Source organism: Peromyscus leucopus, chromosome 17 (assembly GCF_004664715.2).
Source record: "Peromyscus leucopus breed LL Stock chromosome 17, UCI_PerLeu_2.1, whole genome shotgun sequence".
Lineage (NCBI taxonomy): Eukaryota > Metazoa > Chordata > Mammalia > Rodentia > Cricetidae > Peromyscus > Peromyscus leucopus.
In genome coordinates, this window is record NC_051077.1 from 6,499,485 (window position 1) to 6,517,805 (window position 18,321).

At 40.8% G+C, this 18,321-nt stretch overlaps 1 protein-coding gene and 1 pseudogene across 1 annotated transcript in view; one reads left to right on the forward strand and one right to left on the reverse strand.

The window, feature by feature from the left end:
* Positions 1-18,321, reverse strand: part of Csmd1 (CUB and Sushi multiple domains 1) — a 1,301,483-nt gene that overhangs the window by 647,403 nt on the left and 635,759 nt on the right. The window lies entirely within an intron of this gene.
* Positions 5,116-5,990, forward strand: LOC114701878 (annotated as a pseudogene).

Sequence of the window (18,321 nt, forward strand, 5' to 3'; positions counted from 1 at the left end):
GTAAGTGTTTCAGATTCAACTGTCTGTCTTCCTCACTTGTTGAGGGTTTCTGCCATTCCTACCCCTCTGTCATGCTGTTATCATAGACAGAACACCTCATCCTGAGCAGAGAGCCTGCTGTGTGTGACACCCAGTGCCATGTGCACGGGAAGCAGCATCACCATCTCCTGCTTCCTATGAGACAGTCTCTGAAGGTTAACCAAGGTGCTACTCAGTGCACTGTGATCCCCAGAGAGCCAGGCTTGGTGTTCCTTCTCTGGCCCTAGACAAATCTCTATTCCTGAGCAGACTGGGTGTTTTTCTGAACTCTTCATTTTAATGATTTGTTTAATTTTATTATTTTATTAAATTATTTGTGTGCATGTGAGCCTGTGTGTGAAGGTGCCTGCAAAATCCACAAGAGGGTACTGAAGCTTCTGGAGCTGGTGCTATTGGTAGCAGATCCTGGCACACTCAGCTGAGGCAGGTCCAAGCCCCTCCTCGCTGCACCAAGGCTGCTCAAGATGTCACATCATAGGTACTAGGCTCCAAAAAAGCCTGCCCATGCACCAGGGATAGATCCTTATCCCCATGCCTGGGGCCTCCCAAACAGTTCAAGCTAAACAACTGTGTCGCATATCCAGAGGGCCTAGTCCAGTCCTATGGGAGCTCCACAGCTATTGGTCTACCATTCATGGGTTTCCACTAGTGTGGCTGGTCGTCTCTGTAGGTTTCCCCATCATAACCTCGATGTCCCCTGCCCACAGAATCCCTCCTCTCTCTCATTGATTGGACTCCCAGAGCTCAGCCTGGTGCCAGGCCATGGATCTCTGCATCTGCTTCCTTCAGTAACTGGATGAAGGCTCTATGATGACAGTTAGGGTATTCACTAATAGGGTCACTGAAATAGACCAGTCCAGGCACCCTCTGGACCATTGCCAGTAGTCCAAGGTGGGGTCATCCTTGTAGATTCTTGGGAACTTCCCCAGCACCCTGCCTCTTCCTATTCCCATGATGTCTTCATTTATCATGGTATCTTTTTCCTTGCTCTCCCACTCTGTCCCTGTTCCAGCTTGAACCTCCCAGTTTAACTCTTAATTTTAAATCAAAATACTGTAGTTTGATTATTACAAAACTCCTGTTTTAAAATGATATGGTCTCTTCCATCTACATTTTATGAATATAATCATTTTAAAATTTTTCTCTGAGTTTCCTTAATCATGCTGTATTTGCAAACTCTAAGATTTTTGTTTATCATTCCAAATACAGACCCACATTTCTGTCTTGGACATATTTCCCTTACCTTTTACTCTTTGTTTATATTTGAAGCAAATTTCTTCTAAGATAAGAAACATTTTTTTTTTTTTAAAGAGCAAGCTAGGAAAAGTATGATGTTTTTCAAGGGTCTGAGATTTCAAGTGCTTCAAGGAAATGGAGATTCAAGGGCCCTGAACACTACAGATTGATAGCCATGTTTCAAGAGGAAACAGAAATAGCACTTAGGAACTGACAGCTACTGCCTTCTGGAATGGATTCTGCCTCTAATTTCCCATCTGATCCATGTTAGGAAATAGAGCTCTTTCATTAAAGGTAACAGGGAGTCCAATATGCATGAAGCAGAGAAAAGCAGAAGTGTGTATGCAGAGAATGCAAAAGGAATCCCATTCCATGTAAGGTATATAAATAGGGTTTCAGTGTTTTCCTTTAATAAACTAATTTATAATGTTAAAAAGTAAGTCTGGATAAGCAGGGAGATTATGCTATGCTTTATGTTCAAAGGTCGGCTGATTAAATCACCCTACTACTGAGAGAATTTGTAATTTGGTAGGTATGTATATCTAAACTCTCTGATAATTTTAAAACAACTTCCCACTGAAGGGGGAGGGGAGTATCAAATGGCCAGTTTCTTTTTCCTTCTTGGTCTTAATGTTTTAGGATAATGACTATAATTTATCAGAACTTTCAGTGAAAGATGGCTTGTTCATCCTGGAATTCAAATCTTATGATACCTGTTGATAACACTTGTTTCTATTTTCTTTGGTTTGGATTTCTGATTTCTGGGTGTAGAATTATCTACGTGTCAGAGCAATTTTATTTATTTATATCACCCAATCACCATTTAAGGCAATTGATAATGTGCAAATTCATGTTCTATATTACAAATAGTACTCTTTACTGGTTATTCATGCTGTCTTGTTCTTCTGCTGTAATAAAACCCGTCATTCCCATTCAGAATTATTTGCAGTGGATGAGCTTCTCTCATATCTTATGGTGATTTCCTGAGTTCTCATTGATCTGATCCCTTGAGTGACAGTCTCTCATAAAACAAGATCATGGCATTATGGGATAATTGTGGCTCTGGGGGACAACTTTAATGGAAACAAACCCTGTGAGGCAGCTTTTCCCACATTGCTCCACCTGGATATGTGTGTGACCTCTTTGCAGCTCAGGTTGGTCTTTAAAGAATGTGAAACCAAAGCATTGTCCTTTGATTTCCTCTGGGATTTAGATGATTCTTGACATTGAAACACATACTACCTGAAAAACTTCATTAAAAACTTAAAACATCCTAAGTTGACATTTTTTTAGGCCTCCTAGCCTGGAACATCACAGCCCAGCAGCACAGTGGTGCTGCCCCTTGTCTGTTCTGTGGCTATCACAGTCAGGAACTATTGTTCATTGCCCTTGCACAGTATTCCAGGCAGGATCATAGGTATATCTGAGAAAAAAAATGCACAACTTAAAATGTAGTTTCTGCTACTGTGTATTGCTCTGGCATTGTACCATTGTAAAAAATAAACAAACAAAAACAAAAAATAAAACAAACAAACGAACCCCAAGTCATGGCACTGCAACTAAGGGGGAAAACAAGACATTTCTGTTTTGCACTGCTCTTCACATGTCTGGTGTTCCATGCTCATACATGGGTGTGTGCATGCCTCCCTGTGACTTGTTGCTATGTGTCTACAGACTGCTGTCTTCTGAGGACTCCTCTAGGCTTCCCTACTTCTGACCCTCCGGTTCTTCAGTTATTTGCTGCTAACACTCTTCTCTGCCCATCTCAGGCATGGCTTCACTAAGGCCAGGATGGGTCCTTATCCTGCAATGTGTCAGTGGTACACACACAAGGAAAGCCAAGATGGACTCTGAATGCCAAGGAGCCACTAGGAGCTCTCTGAAATGGTAATACTTGGAGTGTGCCTCCATGCGTTCTCCCTGGGACATGACTGCAAGTTGTTCTTGCAGACTCTCCCGAGACACTCCCTGTGGCTCTCCCCCAGGCAGATTTATAGGTCGTCTTTACTACATAACTTACAGAGAGTCCTACAGTCCTGAGAGTCTAATAAATTGTCAAGCCCAGAATGGCTTGGGTAAACCTGGATGCGTAGTGATACCAGGATTCTTGGTGGTACATTTCTAAGCAGGGCTCTGCCCTCACCTCCCATTAAGCTGACTGGGCTGTCTGTTCTGCTTCCTTTCAACCACTAAGCATGGATCTCTACAGTCCTCCATTCCCACTCCTAGATCACAGGATGCTTTTGTTGTTTTCTTTGTGGGTTCAATTTGGGTTATGAAGCCTCTGAGGACTTCACAGTATCTCCTGTGTTTCTGTCTCTCAGCTTTTTTTCTCTGTTGGTGCTGTGATTTTCAAGGTTTCTTTTTATTTCCTTATTTTATTATGGCAAATCGCCTTATATTTCACACCTTGTATTTGAAAAACTTGAAGCTTCTGTCCTCAACACTATTGATTGCCTGGATTATTACTTCTTTGTTCTCTTGATTGACGTTTCAAGTGCCAAGACACCTCTTCCACACATCTGCTGGGTTCCATGCTTGCACTGTACAGCACAGAATTCCACAGTCCACTGAAGTCTGCAATAAGGGCAGTCTGCCAATGGTGTGTAGGATATGCTTTACCATGATGATAATGAGCCACCTTTGATACTAAGACAACCCTGAGTATCTAAACACCAAGATATTTCTTCAAAGATAGAAAGTTTCTCTGAAGAAACTTGCTTTCTTGACTGGTCATAGGGATTTTTTAGGGAAATCCAAGAACAGACCACTAACATGTACACTAACACTAGCCACTTCTAACCCAATAGAGGAGGAAAAGAAAGAATAGAAAGATCCAGAGAAGAAAGGAGATGGAAGCTGTGTAACTGAGGCAGTTACCAGTTACCCAGTCTCAGTAGTTCACATAAGGAAATAATATACCTATGAATATTCACTACATGCAAAGTGAGTCCCTACAGTAACATTAATTCAATTATGATTAGAAATTGTTTTCTAGTCTAGATTCATTAGATTTCTAAGAGGGAATAAAATTCGGTAAAAAAAAAAAAAAAAAGTAAAATCTATTTAAAAAATATTGCCACCTAAGCATTTTATTCATCCATTCTTATTATTCTCTAAGTGGTTTCATAAAGCCAATTAAGATGATAAAGTTTAATTTTTGACTATTTTAAGCAACCTGGCTAGAGTAGTTAGTGTCCCTTTTGGAAACCCTACCCTTCCTGAACAACAAAGTGGGAACACCAGGGAGAGAACTCCGTAAGAGAGACTCTAATTAGCATCCTGTCCTAGGTTACCTTAGAGGAAGTCACTCTCTCCTTGGCATCAGGCTGGCTTGGTATTCAACACAGAAAAGGAAATATGGGGACTGAAGGAATCGCCTGATGACTTTCGTTTTACAGCCTATGGTCAGAGAAAGTATCACACAGTATCTCTATTCCAGAAGAGAAGAACACAGAGAAAATTTATTTAACCCTCAGATAAAGCCTTTGGAAGGATAGATGGGTCTTTTCAACAGAAGCAGAAAGGAAGATTGCAGCCATCCTTCATCTCTCTTCGGGCCCCAGGCTAGAGCTATATTAAGCCATTGGAGGGTGGAAAAAATTGAAGCAGCATGCACCCTGATCTGGAATGACTGCCTAGGTCCCTAAATGACATTCTACCTTAGGAGATGTCTCCCTGAGACTCGATGCTGAATAGAAAAACAAAAAACCAAACAAACAAAAACAAACAAACTTAAAGTGCTATAGAGATAGGGACATTTAAAACCAGAATGGTTTGTGTCTATGGTCTGGTTCATAGCATCCAGCTTCCCAGGAATTATCTTCTGATAATCTGAAGATGGCTACCTCTCAACTAGTTGCTGAAATTGGTGTCAATACCTAAGAGATGGTATGTAAGACCCAAGATTTCTACAGTGGCCACTTTGTGACCCTCAAGAGTGTGAGAGTTCCTAACAGAAGGGGAGCTAGAGGGAACCTTCCCATCAGCACAGTTTATGAGGTAGCCTAACTGAGGAGGCTGGAGGCCTTTGAGCATCCCAGTGTGGGTTGGCTAATGGATATCTGTACTAGTTCCTAAACTGACCTAGACATTAAGGTCACCCTAGTATTTAAACATATAGACTAGGATCCAAGGGCATACCTGGACAAGGCACCCCCAGGCTTGGGATCATCAAGGACCTGATGTATCAGTTTCTAAGCAGCATAAATTTGCTTCATGCAAATTGCATCAGACACCAAGACCTGGAGCCAGAGGCGATTCTGGTGACAAGTAATCGAGCAGTCAATCTGGCTGACTTTGGCCTAGCTAGAATCTAGAGCTACCAGGTGGCCCTCACACCTGTGGCTGTCAAGGCACCATGCTCCTGAAGTTCTTCTCCATCGACATATGCAAAACCTGTGGATATGTGGTGTGTTGGTTGTATCTTTGCAAAGATGTTTCATAGAAAGCATCTCTTCCTTGGAAACTCTGAAGCTGACCAGGTGGGCAAAATCTTTGATCTCATTGAAGATGTCTGGCCTCAAGATATGCCTGTACCCCAAAAAGCCTTTCCCCCAGAGGGCCTTGACCAATGCAGTCAATGGTGCCCAAGGTGGAGGAGTCCGGAGCACAGCAGCAGCTAGAAATGCTGACTTTTAACCCACAGAAGCGAATATCTGCTTTCCGAGCCCCACAGCACTTATCTACGCATTGAAGAAAATGACCCAGAGTGAGAAGTAAAGTGCCTGCCTTTCCCTTCTTCTAGGTGCTTGAGTGGGCACAATGTTACTGAAAAGGCAATCCCTGCTTCCTCTGAGGCTGTTTCGACTCCTCCAGCTTTTCAAAGAGAGTATTTTAAGCTTTAAATGGCATTCCCCACTCCTCCTTACAAGGCTTACCCCCTTCCCTTCCCATTTCTCTACTCTAAAGGTTGAGTGTGTCTTGTCTTCTTCCCTCCCTGATTTATACTGAGATCCCTTTTTATAAGGCCACTGAAACAAGACCACCACCACCAACAGCAGCAACTCAGTTGGGCCCCAAGTTAACATTTCAAATATTAATGTCTGAAATGATTGACAAGATAGAAATCCTAGAGCGTCTGGAATTTTCTGTGGATCATGAGAAAAGTTTACACATACTCACAAGGACCTGTCTTTGACCAAGGAGTCAGGGCAGAAGCACACAGTCAGCCCAGCCCTCACCCTTCCACAAAGTCCGGTCAACTCATCACCTCTGTCTTTGTTCTCCCAACTGTAGCCTCCATAGGCAATGAAACCACCGTGATCTCTTTGATTCTAGGGAGTATTGTTCTCAAGAGCTTCATTCTAACTTGATTTGCTGTTTATTTTCCTACCACTTGAAAACTGGCCAAATGGATACACCATTATTCAAATCCCAGGGATATTTATTATCGGCTATTCATGACTGCTATTTGATAGATGTTGGTATTAGTAGTTGCTTGTAGTCAGATTTCTCTTTGGGCCACCAGCCCACAAATAACAACAGGGAGACTTAATTATGAAAGCTTAGCCTTAGCTTAGGCTTGTTTTTAACTAGCTCTTATAGCTTAAATTAAGTCATTTCTGTTAATCTGCATAATGTCACACACCACCCATCCTGCTTCATCTGTGTCTCCCTGGGTCTCTCTCATGTTCCTAGATTACCTCTCCTCCTTTCTCTCTCTGCTGAAGCCCTGCCTATACCTCCTGCTTAGCTATTGGCCATTCAGTATTTTATTGTATCAATCACAGCAATACACCACCACACAGTGTATTAATCTCCCCCCAACACTTGCTCTTTTGCCTGTCCCTCTCAAATCTTCTTCGTTTTCTTTGACTTTATGACTCTCTCCCTCTTCTTCTCACTCTCTTCCTAGACTTCTGTCTTATTCATGTAAGTCCCTTTATTTCCACAGCAAACAAAATAAAACCCAGAGTCACCTAGTGGCTTCAAGGCTACTCATGATCTTGCTGCAGACTTGTGTGTGTGTGTGTGTGTGTTTGTGTGTATGCATGTTTAAACCCTTTATTCTTTTCCTTGATAGTTCTTGGATTTTCAATTCATTATTTGATAATTTCATACACATATACAATGTGTTTTGATCATGTAAAATTTTCCCTCCAATGCCTCCAAGAACCCACTTACACATCCCTTCCTGACTTCTTGTCCTTTATCCATAGTTCACTGATCTTTTAATTTTATGTTTACATGTCTCGGAATCCTATTGGATTCTTGGCCTTCAGATGCCCTGCTTAGCTAATTACAGTAATTATCTGTGCACATATTAACTACTGTGATTTGGAAAAAGTGACAGAGTCCCCACCTTAGGTAGGAATTAGCTGCTAATGGCAGTCTTGGGTCCCAGGCACTACAGGGCACAGTGTGACATGGTCACCACTGCCTTGTGCATCAGCAAGCATGGCAGGAGTAAACAGAAAGGCATAGCAAGAGACATGTAGAGAAGGGAAGCTGGGGGAAGAGCAGCGAATTCACAAGAGTGCCTGGTGTGGCTTGTCTCACCGACAGGAGTGAAGCTACTCTAGGAAGCTGTTAAACCACAATCAGAGCACGGAAAGGTGAGAAGGTAATCAGTCTGGAATTCCAGACTCTCTCAATCAAAGGAAGAAAGACAGGGTACTCACATATCCAAATGTGGGAAGAAGAAAAGTACTGACAGAAAGCAAGCTTTATCTCATCAATCTTTGCATAGGTTCACAGGACTTGACATTCTTCAACTAGCCCCTGGGAAGGTAAATGGAATAAAATGGCAAAGACAGCATGCCACACCCCCCAACTATTTCAGTATTCTGAGGCTTGGTTTATTTGGAAATATCAGAATAGAGCTGGAATTGAAGTAGCGACTGCTATTTGCTTTCTAACTAGTTTGCACAATATGATGGTGCTTAGCAGAGCCTGGTGATGTATGCCTGTAATTCCAGTACCTGGAAGGTTGAGACAGGAGGCTAACAGTGAGTTTCAGACCAGCCAGGGCTACTTAATCAGACTTTGTCTCTAAAAACAAACTAACAAAACAGCTATGATAAGAAAAAATACTGAAAATTGCCTTGGGCAAGTTTAAATTTTAGAGGTTCTAGAAAAAAAATAATAAAGCCCATTGCTGACATAATATTTTATTGTCTTCATCAGGCATGCAAATATCATGACAAAGTGAAACAGAAAATATAATCATCTTTGATTAGGCTAAATATCTATTTTGTTGAATCCTATGGATCTTTCTTTCTAGCTTGAAACCTTACTTCTGAGTGGATGATTCCTTTGTCTGCTCCATGACTGTTATCATAAATTCACGCGAAGGCTGCATTTAGTTGCACAGATTGTGTACACAGATGAGAACTGATTTATGTGTTAATCTGGCCAGGCCCACAGTGCTGGAATATTTGTTCAGTGTTCTAGATGGAATTTTTTTGAGGATGAGATTGCGTTAGTACAGTTTGAGCAAAGGTAATATTACCTCCTTAGTAGGGGTAGTTCACATCCAATCAGTTGATAACCTGAATTTAAAAAAAAAAAAAAAAAATCTGTCCTACCCCCGGAGAGAGAACTTCTGCCAGCTATCATCTTAGGACTCAATGCAAATGTTACCTGAGCCTTTGGCTGGCAGCCCACCTCCAGGTTTTGTTTCTAGCAAGTCTCCACAATACCCGAGCCACCCCCATGGAATCAGTCTCTCTGCGTACAATTCCACTCTAGGCAGCCCTCCTTCTCTGGAGAACCCTGATCAATTCAACTTGACGTAGTTCCATATCGTTCCTGTTGCAGACTGATCACCGAGCTTCAATAGTTAGGACTACTAATTTAAAATTTTTTGAGCTTGCCAGTATGATTTCATTTGGAGAAATGATAATGAAAAATGTTTGGAAGTCCAGAGTCTACAGTGTTTTTGTGGTGTTTTTTTTTGGTGGGGGGGGGCACTGGGTTGTGGTGATAATGTGTTCCCCAATATGTCATGCACCCTAATATACTTATCTGGGGTCACAGGACAGAACAGTCACTAGACAGACATAGAGGTGGCACAGAAAATGGTGGCACACACACCTTTAATCCTAGCATTCTGGAGGCAGGGATCCATTTGGATCTCTGTGTGTTCAAAGCCACCCTAGAAACAGCCAGGCATGGTGACACACACCTTTATCCCAAGAAATGATGGAAGTAAGCAGAAAGGTATATAAGGTTTGAGAACCAGGGACTAGAGACTGGTTAAGCTTTTAGGCTTTTGAGCAGTGGTTCAGCTGAGATTCATTCTGGATGAGGACTCAGAGCCTTCCAGTCTGAGGAAACAGGATCAGCTGAGGAATTGGTGAGGCGAGGAAGCTGTGGCTTGTTCTGCTTCTTTGATCTTCCAGCATTCACGCCAATACCAGGCCCTGGGTTTGTTCTTATTAATAAGACCATTTAAGACTTATGCTACACTGGGTGTGAAAAATACAATGAAATTATGTACTATAAGAACAAATAAATGAACTGTTTCCATAAGAAAGTAAACAGAAGCTGGGTGGTGGTGGCACAAGCTTTAATCCCAGCACTTGGGAGGCAGGGGCAGGCAGATCTCTGTGAGTTCGAGGCCAGCCTGGACTACCAAGTGAGTTCCAGGAAAGGTGCAAAGCTACACAGAGAAACCCTGTCTCAAAAAACCAAAAAAAAAAAAAAAAAAAAAAAAAAAGAAAAAGAAAAAGAAATAAAAAAAGAAATAAATAAACAAAAGAAAGTAAACAGAGGACTCTCTATACATTGTGAACATATAGCATGCTGCTGTGGGATGTCTTTCTATATACTGTGAATATGTGTTGATCCCATTTGCTAATGAATAAAGTTGTTTTGGCCTATGGCAGGGCAGCTTAGAGGCAGGAGGAAAATCCAAGCAGAGAGACAGGAAGAAGAAAGTCAGAGAGAGATGCGAGCCAGCTGCTCAAGGAGCATCATGTAATTTGATGCAGGTAAAGCCACAGAACATGTGGTGATACAGAGATTAATAGTTATGGGTTAAGTTACAAGAGCTAGGTAGCAAGAAGCCTGCCACAGACCATACAGATTGTAAATAATATAAGCCTCTGTGTGTTTACTTGGGTCGAGTGGCTGCAGGACTGTGGGTGAGAGAGATTTGTCTGGACTGCAGGGGACTGGGCAGGCCTGGAGAAAACACAAGGCTATAGCATGCTCCATGTTTCTAGAATTGGACATGCTGAGAACACCAGTAACTGCATCACAGAATTAAGAGCAATATGGAGCCTTGCAGAGGCCCCCCTTACTCCCTACCCCCAACCACTGCACACACACATACAACCCAATGCATTAAACAACAGAAATTCATTTTCACTTAAATTTAGTTCAAAATCAAAGCTTCTGCCCCATGGGGCCTACCACAATGCTCCTATGAGCAGTTCTGATGAGGTAGAGGTAGGGGACTTTGACAGGTGACATAGTGACCTGTGGTGAGGGAGGGATGGAGATCTATGTCTCTTGCCAGGTTCTTAGAAGTAGAGACAGGCTTACCAACTACCATCATTTCCTAACACCCTCGAGGGAGGGAGAGAGGCTTGGACTTACAATTTAAATCTATTACTAAGAAACAAATCATTTACAAGTCTCTGCAGGAACACCAACAATATTCACATCTCTTCTGCGTCTTTTGCTGTTCACCTTCTCTCAGATCTCAGCTTGTTGGAGAACAGAAACTACCATTTTTATCTCCAGAGACTAAAAACTTGAGCAGCACCAAAAAGTCACTGAATAAATATATACTGAATAAATGGGTTTGTTCTAGATTTGAATTTTAATAACATCAAGTAAACAAGGCAGGAACGATTATTAAGCCAGAGAGCTTAACTTTAATATTTTATGTGGTGTAAGCTGGGAGACCAAAGCCTATTGGTGACACAGATGGTGCTGGATAATTGTCTTCTTCTGTTCTATTGTCCTTTGTGTGTGGCTTGCTATAAAGAACAGACAGAGTGTCTGGAAGCCATGATATTTTTTAGATGTTGCTATCTATAAGAATCTTTAAATTGGTTCCAAGAGAATCTGAACCAAATTTTGTGGCCAGCTTTGTGTCCAGTGGGTGGAACAAAGGAAAGGCGGTACTTAAAACTTTCTGAAGTTTCCGAGGATGGCAGTAGTTCTCCAGGTTTCTGTGTCTTGCTGGAGGCATCACCAACAAACATAACTATTTATGCCTTGGGCATTTGGAGTTAAATAATGGAATGAACCACCAAGAGAGATCCATTTCATGGCTAACTTGCCTGAGGTCTTTACTCTTTTGGCTCTCTGTAGGTGTTCATTTCATGCATTTCTTCTTAATGGTTAAAAGGATATACTGAGAACAGCTTGCTTCCCTCTTACTGTTTTCTCAATATGCCTAAGCCATTAAGGTGGGTTCATGAAGTCACTAAATGTGAATGTATGTTTGCATCTTAAAACAAAACAAAACAGAAGAACAGGAATCAGCACATATTAGCCAAACAGTCAAGCGGATGTTTCCGATGGGCTGTGCTAAAGAGACAATTAAAATGCCAAAGAGCATCTCACTGGCCTTTCAACAGAAATATTGTGGAACACAATAATGCATAAGCACTCACACAGAACAGCCTGGGAATAAGCAAAGGAAGTCAATTGTATATTCTCTAATACTAAGAATGTCTATTACTTTCACTACAGAGTTATTCAATAAACTATAGATTGAATGAAAAACTATACTGGTGGCCAAATTGACAGAGTAACTGTATTTATATATTTCGACAAAAATACAAGCACTTCTCCTATTAGTTTAGGTTAAAATGTGTGTGTGGTGTATATTCATATGTATACTTATACCTCTGTGCATTTGTATATCTGTGTCTGTGTATGTATGACATTTGTAACATAGAGGCCTCAGTTCTTCAACTAATGTGTAAATTACAGAAGTTCAATCTATACTGGGGAATGTGGAATCAGGAATTGAACTATGCTTTTTTTTTTTTTTTTTTTTTTTTTTTTTTTTTTTTTTTTTTTTTTGACAATTTGACCTGTCTCATTCTAAATAGAAAACACTGCAGCCAGATGGCCTTGACTGTATGTGCAATGTAAAACAGAAACAGGTATAGTGGAATGTCAGTGAAATTTCAATCCCTTTTTTAGAAAGGTCTATATTTTAAGAATTTAAATAGCTCATGAGCTTGACTTTGAAGTAGTCCTAAAATGAGAGAAAAAAATGGTGAAAATAAACTGTCCTCAGAAGTATTCTCTGTCTTCAGCTGCCACCTTGACTTTGTGGTTTCCATGGATAAGCAGGATTTTCCTAAACTGGACAGCCTCAGTCAGGTCCTGGTTCCTGGGTTGGCAAAGACTGGCCTAAGGGAAGCTTTTTCAAAAAGACTTCTCTTATTTATTTTGACTCATCTAATGAAAGGGGCATGCATGGGCATATCTTTAAGAATTTGTTTCTATTTTGTTTTGCAGAATTATTTTTATACCCAGCTGAAAATCCCTCCATTTAATTTACCCAGATTAGGGATAGTGCCTGATGTTGTACAGCAGAAACCAATACACCGTCTCTTATCGGACCAGCAAAGCTTTCTGTAAGGTTCTATATGGTGTGATTCTAGTGCCATATTCTCCAAGCGCATGACATGTGGTTAGTAATGGTTTTCAATGTCTCTGTTAGACACTAAGAATCAATTACAAATCTTATGAGATTCCTCTGACTCCTCTATACTGAGTGCTCTTGACCAAATGATGGCCTAGAATGCTGACTCATTCTTAAAACAATTGGCTGAGCATGTGTTGTATTTTACCATCACTGTTTTAAGATACTATTGCATGTCCAATTTTCACTGGTACGAGTTTTTTGAGAACTTCATACATGAGTCCTGCATTTATATCATCTGCATCCCTCCCTCACCAACTGAAACTTCTTTCATGGCTCCTACTCTCTCTCAAATTCATGACCTCTTTTTTAATTACACACACACACACACACACACACACACACACACACACACACACATACACACACACACAAAATCCCCTGCTGATTCCATTTAGTGATGCTCATATGGGACATGTACTTAGAACTGACAGTGATTTCTATAGCTCTTCACCTAGGGGTGGGGCCTTGTGAAATTTCCAGATCCACACCAACAAGTCAACTGGCATCTTATGCAAGACTTGTTTAGAAGACCACATTGCTGAGACTTTGTGGGTACAACTTTCCTGTCAAGTCTAGAACACATTATCAAGCAGAAAGCAGGATGTAGAAATGATGGTTTAAATAAGAATGACCCCCATAGGTTCATAGATTTGAATACATGGTCACTAGGGAGTGTCACTATTTGAAAGGATTAGGAAGTGTGGCCTTGATAGAGGAAGTGTGTTGTCCCTGGGCAAGGGGGTGCTTTGAGGTTTGAAAAAGTCCATTCCAAGCTTTTTGAAAGAGTCTCTTTTCCTGCTGTCTGTGGATCTGGATGTGGAACTCTCAGCTACTTTTCCAACATCATGTCTGCCTGCATGCTGCCATCCTCCCTGCCATGATGACAGTGAACTAAACCTCTGAAACTGTAAGTCAGCCCCAATTAAATGTTTTCCTTTGTAAGAGTTGCTATGGTCAGGCTAGAGAGATGGCTCAGCAGTTAAGAGCACTGTCTGCTCTTCCAGTAGATTTAGGTTCAATTCCAGCACCCATATGGTAGCTCACAATTGTCTGTAACTCCAGTTCCAAGGGATCTGACACCTTACATAGACACACAGCCAGGCGAGACACCAATGCATATAAAATAAAAATAAATCTCAAAAAATTAAATTAAATAAATAAAAAACAATTGCCATGGACATGGTGTTTCTTCCCAGCAACTGACCAAGTAATGTAGTATTATTTTTAATTCCTTTCTAGGGCAAAACTATATCTCAATCTTATAAGAAATTGGAGCAGATGCCTCTACCTAGAAGCACAAAGAACTTAAACGTCATACCAATGTTTTCAATTCTTGCTAACATATGTAGACTACGTCAGATTTTAAAGATAATTTGAAAATAATCAGTACTTTGCAAGAAATGTATTGAGTTTCAAATTGTGAAAACATACAGAAGTTAATATGGGATCTCAAACTGTGATGGTTAACATTACATTTAAAGTTTAGACTTACTATGCTTGAGAGACCAAAAAGCAAAACATGCTGGCAACATGTGTGTCCCTGACTCTTACAGGCTGTACCCTACCAGCCCACTTCCTTTTCCCCCCCAGACATTGAAGACTATTCCTAAATTGACTAATCTTGTAAAATTTGCTGTTCTAGTAAGGTCATAAGACTCACTGCTCTTTCTGCTTTTGTAATCAAATTGGCTTAACTGTTCAAAAAGATACAGAACAACAGCAAGACATGTATGTTAAAATTAGTTAGATCCTGCCTACAAGTAGATAAAATACATGCAATCTGGTGGGGTTTGCCTTTATAAGCCTTGGGCTGATATGGCTAGGTGCTGCACCTTGGGAGCACAGTCAGGTGCAGTCTTGGTCCCACATTGGATGCCAGTACCTAAATAAGAAACCTCTTCCCAATAAATTTATTTATGGTCATGGTAAGAGCCACCCCAGACCCATAACAAAAGTAGTCCTCTAAAAAGTGAAATATGAACCTTCAAAACCTAGTCAGTGAATGGCCATGTCCACAAATTGGAACAGGACATGGTTAGTATTCATTTCATAAACTTTATATCCAAAGCAAAATTGTGAAATTTCTCAGATGCCTAAAAGGTTTTCTCAGAGCAGCACACCCACATGTCTACTCCATTGATTAGTTTGCTGAGTTCGATTTTCTCAACTGTGTTCAAAATAACTTTGTTCTTCATGTTTTTTTTTTTTTTTTTTTTTTTTTTTTGGTTTTTTGAGACAGGGTTTCTCCGTGTAGCTTTGCGCCTTTCCTGGAGCTCACTTGGTAGCCCAGGCTGGCCTCGAACTCACAGAGATCCGCCTGCTTCTGCCTCCCGAGTGCTGGGATTAAAGGCGTGCGCCACCACTGCCCGGCTGTTCTTCACGTTTTACAGATAAGGAATGTTGTAGTGATCTAGCAACTTCACCTTTTCCCTTTTCAAAAGAGTTTGTACAGTGACCCATCCAGGATTCTGGGTCTCTACTCTCTATCAGCTATCAGGTGATTCATCCCTTTCTGTTCTCCCCAGAAACCCCTCTTTTGCTATTAGCACTAGAACCCATAATGCACCACTCCTAACTATACTATTGTTACTTTCTATTGACCTATTGGTTTGCAGGTGTTTGCTTCACAAGATAAACTCCTTTGAATCCTTCATTTATTTGCTATTTATTTTATACCTACTATGTACAATTCTAAGTAAGGAGACTCAAGAATTTAAAGTCAGTGTATGATAAAGGACATCTGTAGGATGGACAGTCAAAGAAAAAGAGGACAATTGGCACTCAGATCCTATATGTATGGAGCATGAAACTAGTATAAGAAATGCATTAAAAACAGGTGATATTTATATGAAAAATTAAATTACCATTTACCTGATAGTTCTTGATAATTATAGAATAACTGAATCATGAGGGTACTTGCATGCCAGCACATCAAGTAAGATGCTAAGCAACTGAATATTTCTTTAAAAATTATCATGGAATATAATGGAATGTAGCTTTGAAGTAAGAGTCACTGTTATTGACAAGAGCCCATGATGGGGCAGGACAGGTCGGTATAATCTCTGACACCAAATGCTTGATCTTGGAAAATGCTTGAGACTATGACTGTTGTTGTTGATATTTTGACTCTTTTTTGGGGGGGCTGCCACCCAGCTCCCAATAACACACAGAGGCTTATTCTTAATTATAAATGCCCAGCCTTAGCTTAGCTAGTTGCTAGCTAGCTTTCTTTAACTTAAATTATAGGGTCTACATTTTGCCTCTGGGCTTTTCCCATTCTCTTACTTCTGTAAATCCTCTTACTCCACGGCTGGCTGTGTAGCTGGGTACCTTGCCCTTGGTGTTCTCCTCCTTCTCTGGCTACCTCTTCTTTTCACTCCTCCATTTCTTTTCTTCTTCCTAGCTATTCTCTCTGCCTGCCAGCCCTGCCTATCCTTTCTCCTGGCTTGCTATTGGCTGTTCAGATCTTTATTAGACCATCAGGGATTTTAGACAGGCACAATAACACAGCTTCACAGAGTTAAACAAATGTAACATAAACAAAAGTAACACACCTTAAAATAATATTCTACAGCATAGTCACTTATTCCCTGTTACCCACAACAGATAGTTCTAGGACCTTTGCCAAAAGCTCTTGGGGATACTCAAGTCCCTCCCATGAAACAAGAAGTACTTGTATCCAGCCTGTGTATCAGTCCATGTGCTCAAATGGTCTCTAGATGGAGTATATAATGTGAACACTACGTGAATAGTTGTCATTCTATATTGTTTAGGGAAAAATAACAAGACACTGTGGCATGTGTTCTGAGCAGATGCAGTGTTTTTTTTGTTGTTGTTGTTGTTTTTTGTTTTTTTTTTCCCATTATTGTTAGAGTCTGCAGTTGTGGAACCACAGACACAGAGATGACTTTATGGCAGCCTCAGATGCCATCAGTTATGACACCAGAGAAACAATAACAGCTACAGCAAGTGTTTAGACATCAGATGTAGTGGAACTTTGTGGGGGAATATTATTTTAAGGTGTGTTACTTTTGTTTCTGTTGCATTTGTTTAACTCTGTGAAACTGTGTTACTGTGCCTGTCTAAAACACCTGATAGTCTAATAAAGAACTGAACAGCCAATAGCAAGGCAGGAGAGAGAAATAGGCAGGGTTGGTAGGCAGAGAGAAGATATAGAAGGGGACATCTGTGAGGAAGAGAGCCAGGATCCCGAGGAGAAAGACATCTATCAGGGGGCAATTACCAGCTACACAACCAGCAATGGAGTAAGGAAGCAAGATATACAGAAACAAAGAAAGGTAAAAGCCCTGAGGCAAAAGACAGGTTAATTTAAAGTTAAGAAAATCTGACAAGAAACAAGCCAAGCTAAGGTCAGGCATTTATAATTAAGAATAAGCCCCTGTGTGTGATTTATTTGGGAGCTGGGTGGCAGGCCCCATAAAAGAGGGAAAACTAGCAACAACAGAACTTAGTATATAGTAGGCAGCACTTTCTGTTGCATCCAAGCATGGTTATATGGAATCCATTGTGAAGTTCTGACAATATACTGGGGTGCTCACCTGCCCCTCAGCACCCAACACATTTTGTGGGGGTTATGGCAAAGGCACTCCTGTCCTGTGTAATTCAAACCTGTCAGTCTACATTCAGTTCTTAGTAGCCCATTTAAATACCATGTTCATTATATTAAAATAACTATCCTGTGGAAAACTTAAAGTACCACTGTTAATTTAAGAAAAGTCTATTTTTAGTTCTTCTCTTTAGGAAGCGGGCTCATGAGTGAGCCTCGCTGGTGCCTCAATCTGAGGTGAGATTATTATCATGACTGACAGGCAGATGATTTTCAGTGAATCAGTGAAAATTAATAATGACTTTGGAGGATCAGATCCCACCCCTTACGTAAAAGAGGATGACAAATCCTTGCACAGAGTCCCAGAGGCTCCATTTGGTAGATATACATATACTTCCCTCTGCAACAAAATTATTAAAAAAGAATGATTTCAGAATTCTACACCATGATCCACAGTTGGGGCTCAGAGATCTGATTTATGAGTGTGAGTGTACAATCTGTTTGGCAATGGGACCAACTGTTACTTTATCATTTTTTTTTTTTAGCAGAATTGTCACAGGGGAAAAATTGGATTTTTAAGAAAGTAATAACTAGAGACCAATGTCATTTTTAAAGGCACACAAGGAGCACTCCTGGCTCCCAGGGAGTATTGGCCAGTGAGCACTGGGGACTGTGTGTTTGCATTCATCACTGGCAGAAACAGGAGAGACTCACTATTTTTATTTCTAGCAGACTGAAATACAGATCTTCTCTGGCAATGAGGTCGAGTGACCTCAGTGGCTTCAGAGCAAAACAGCCTCTGCCTTCTGGGAGAACCAGAACAGATTTCTTTTAGAGTGGAAAAACGCCTCTTAAA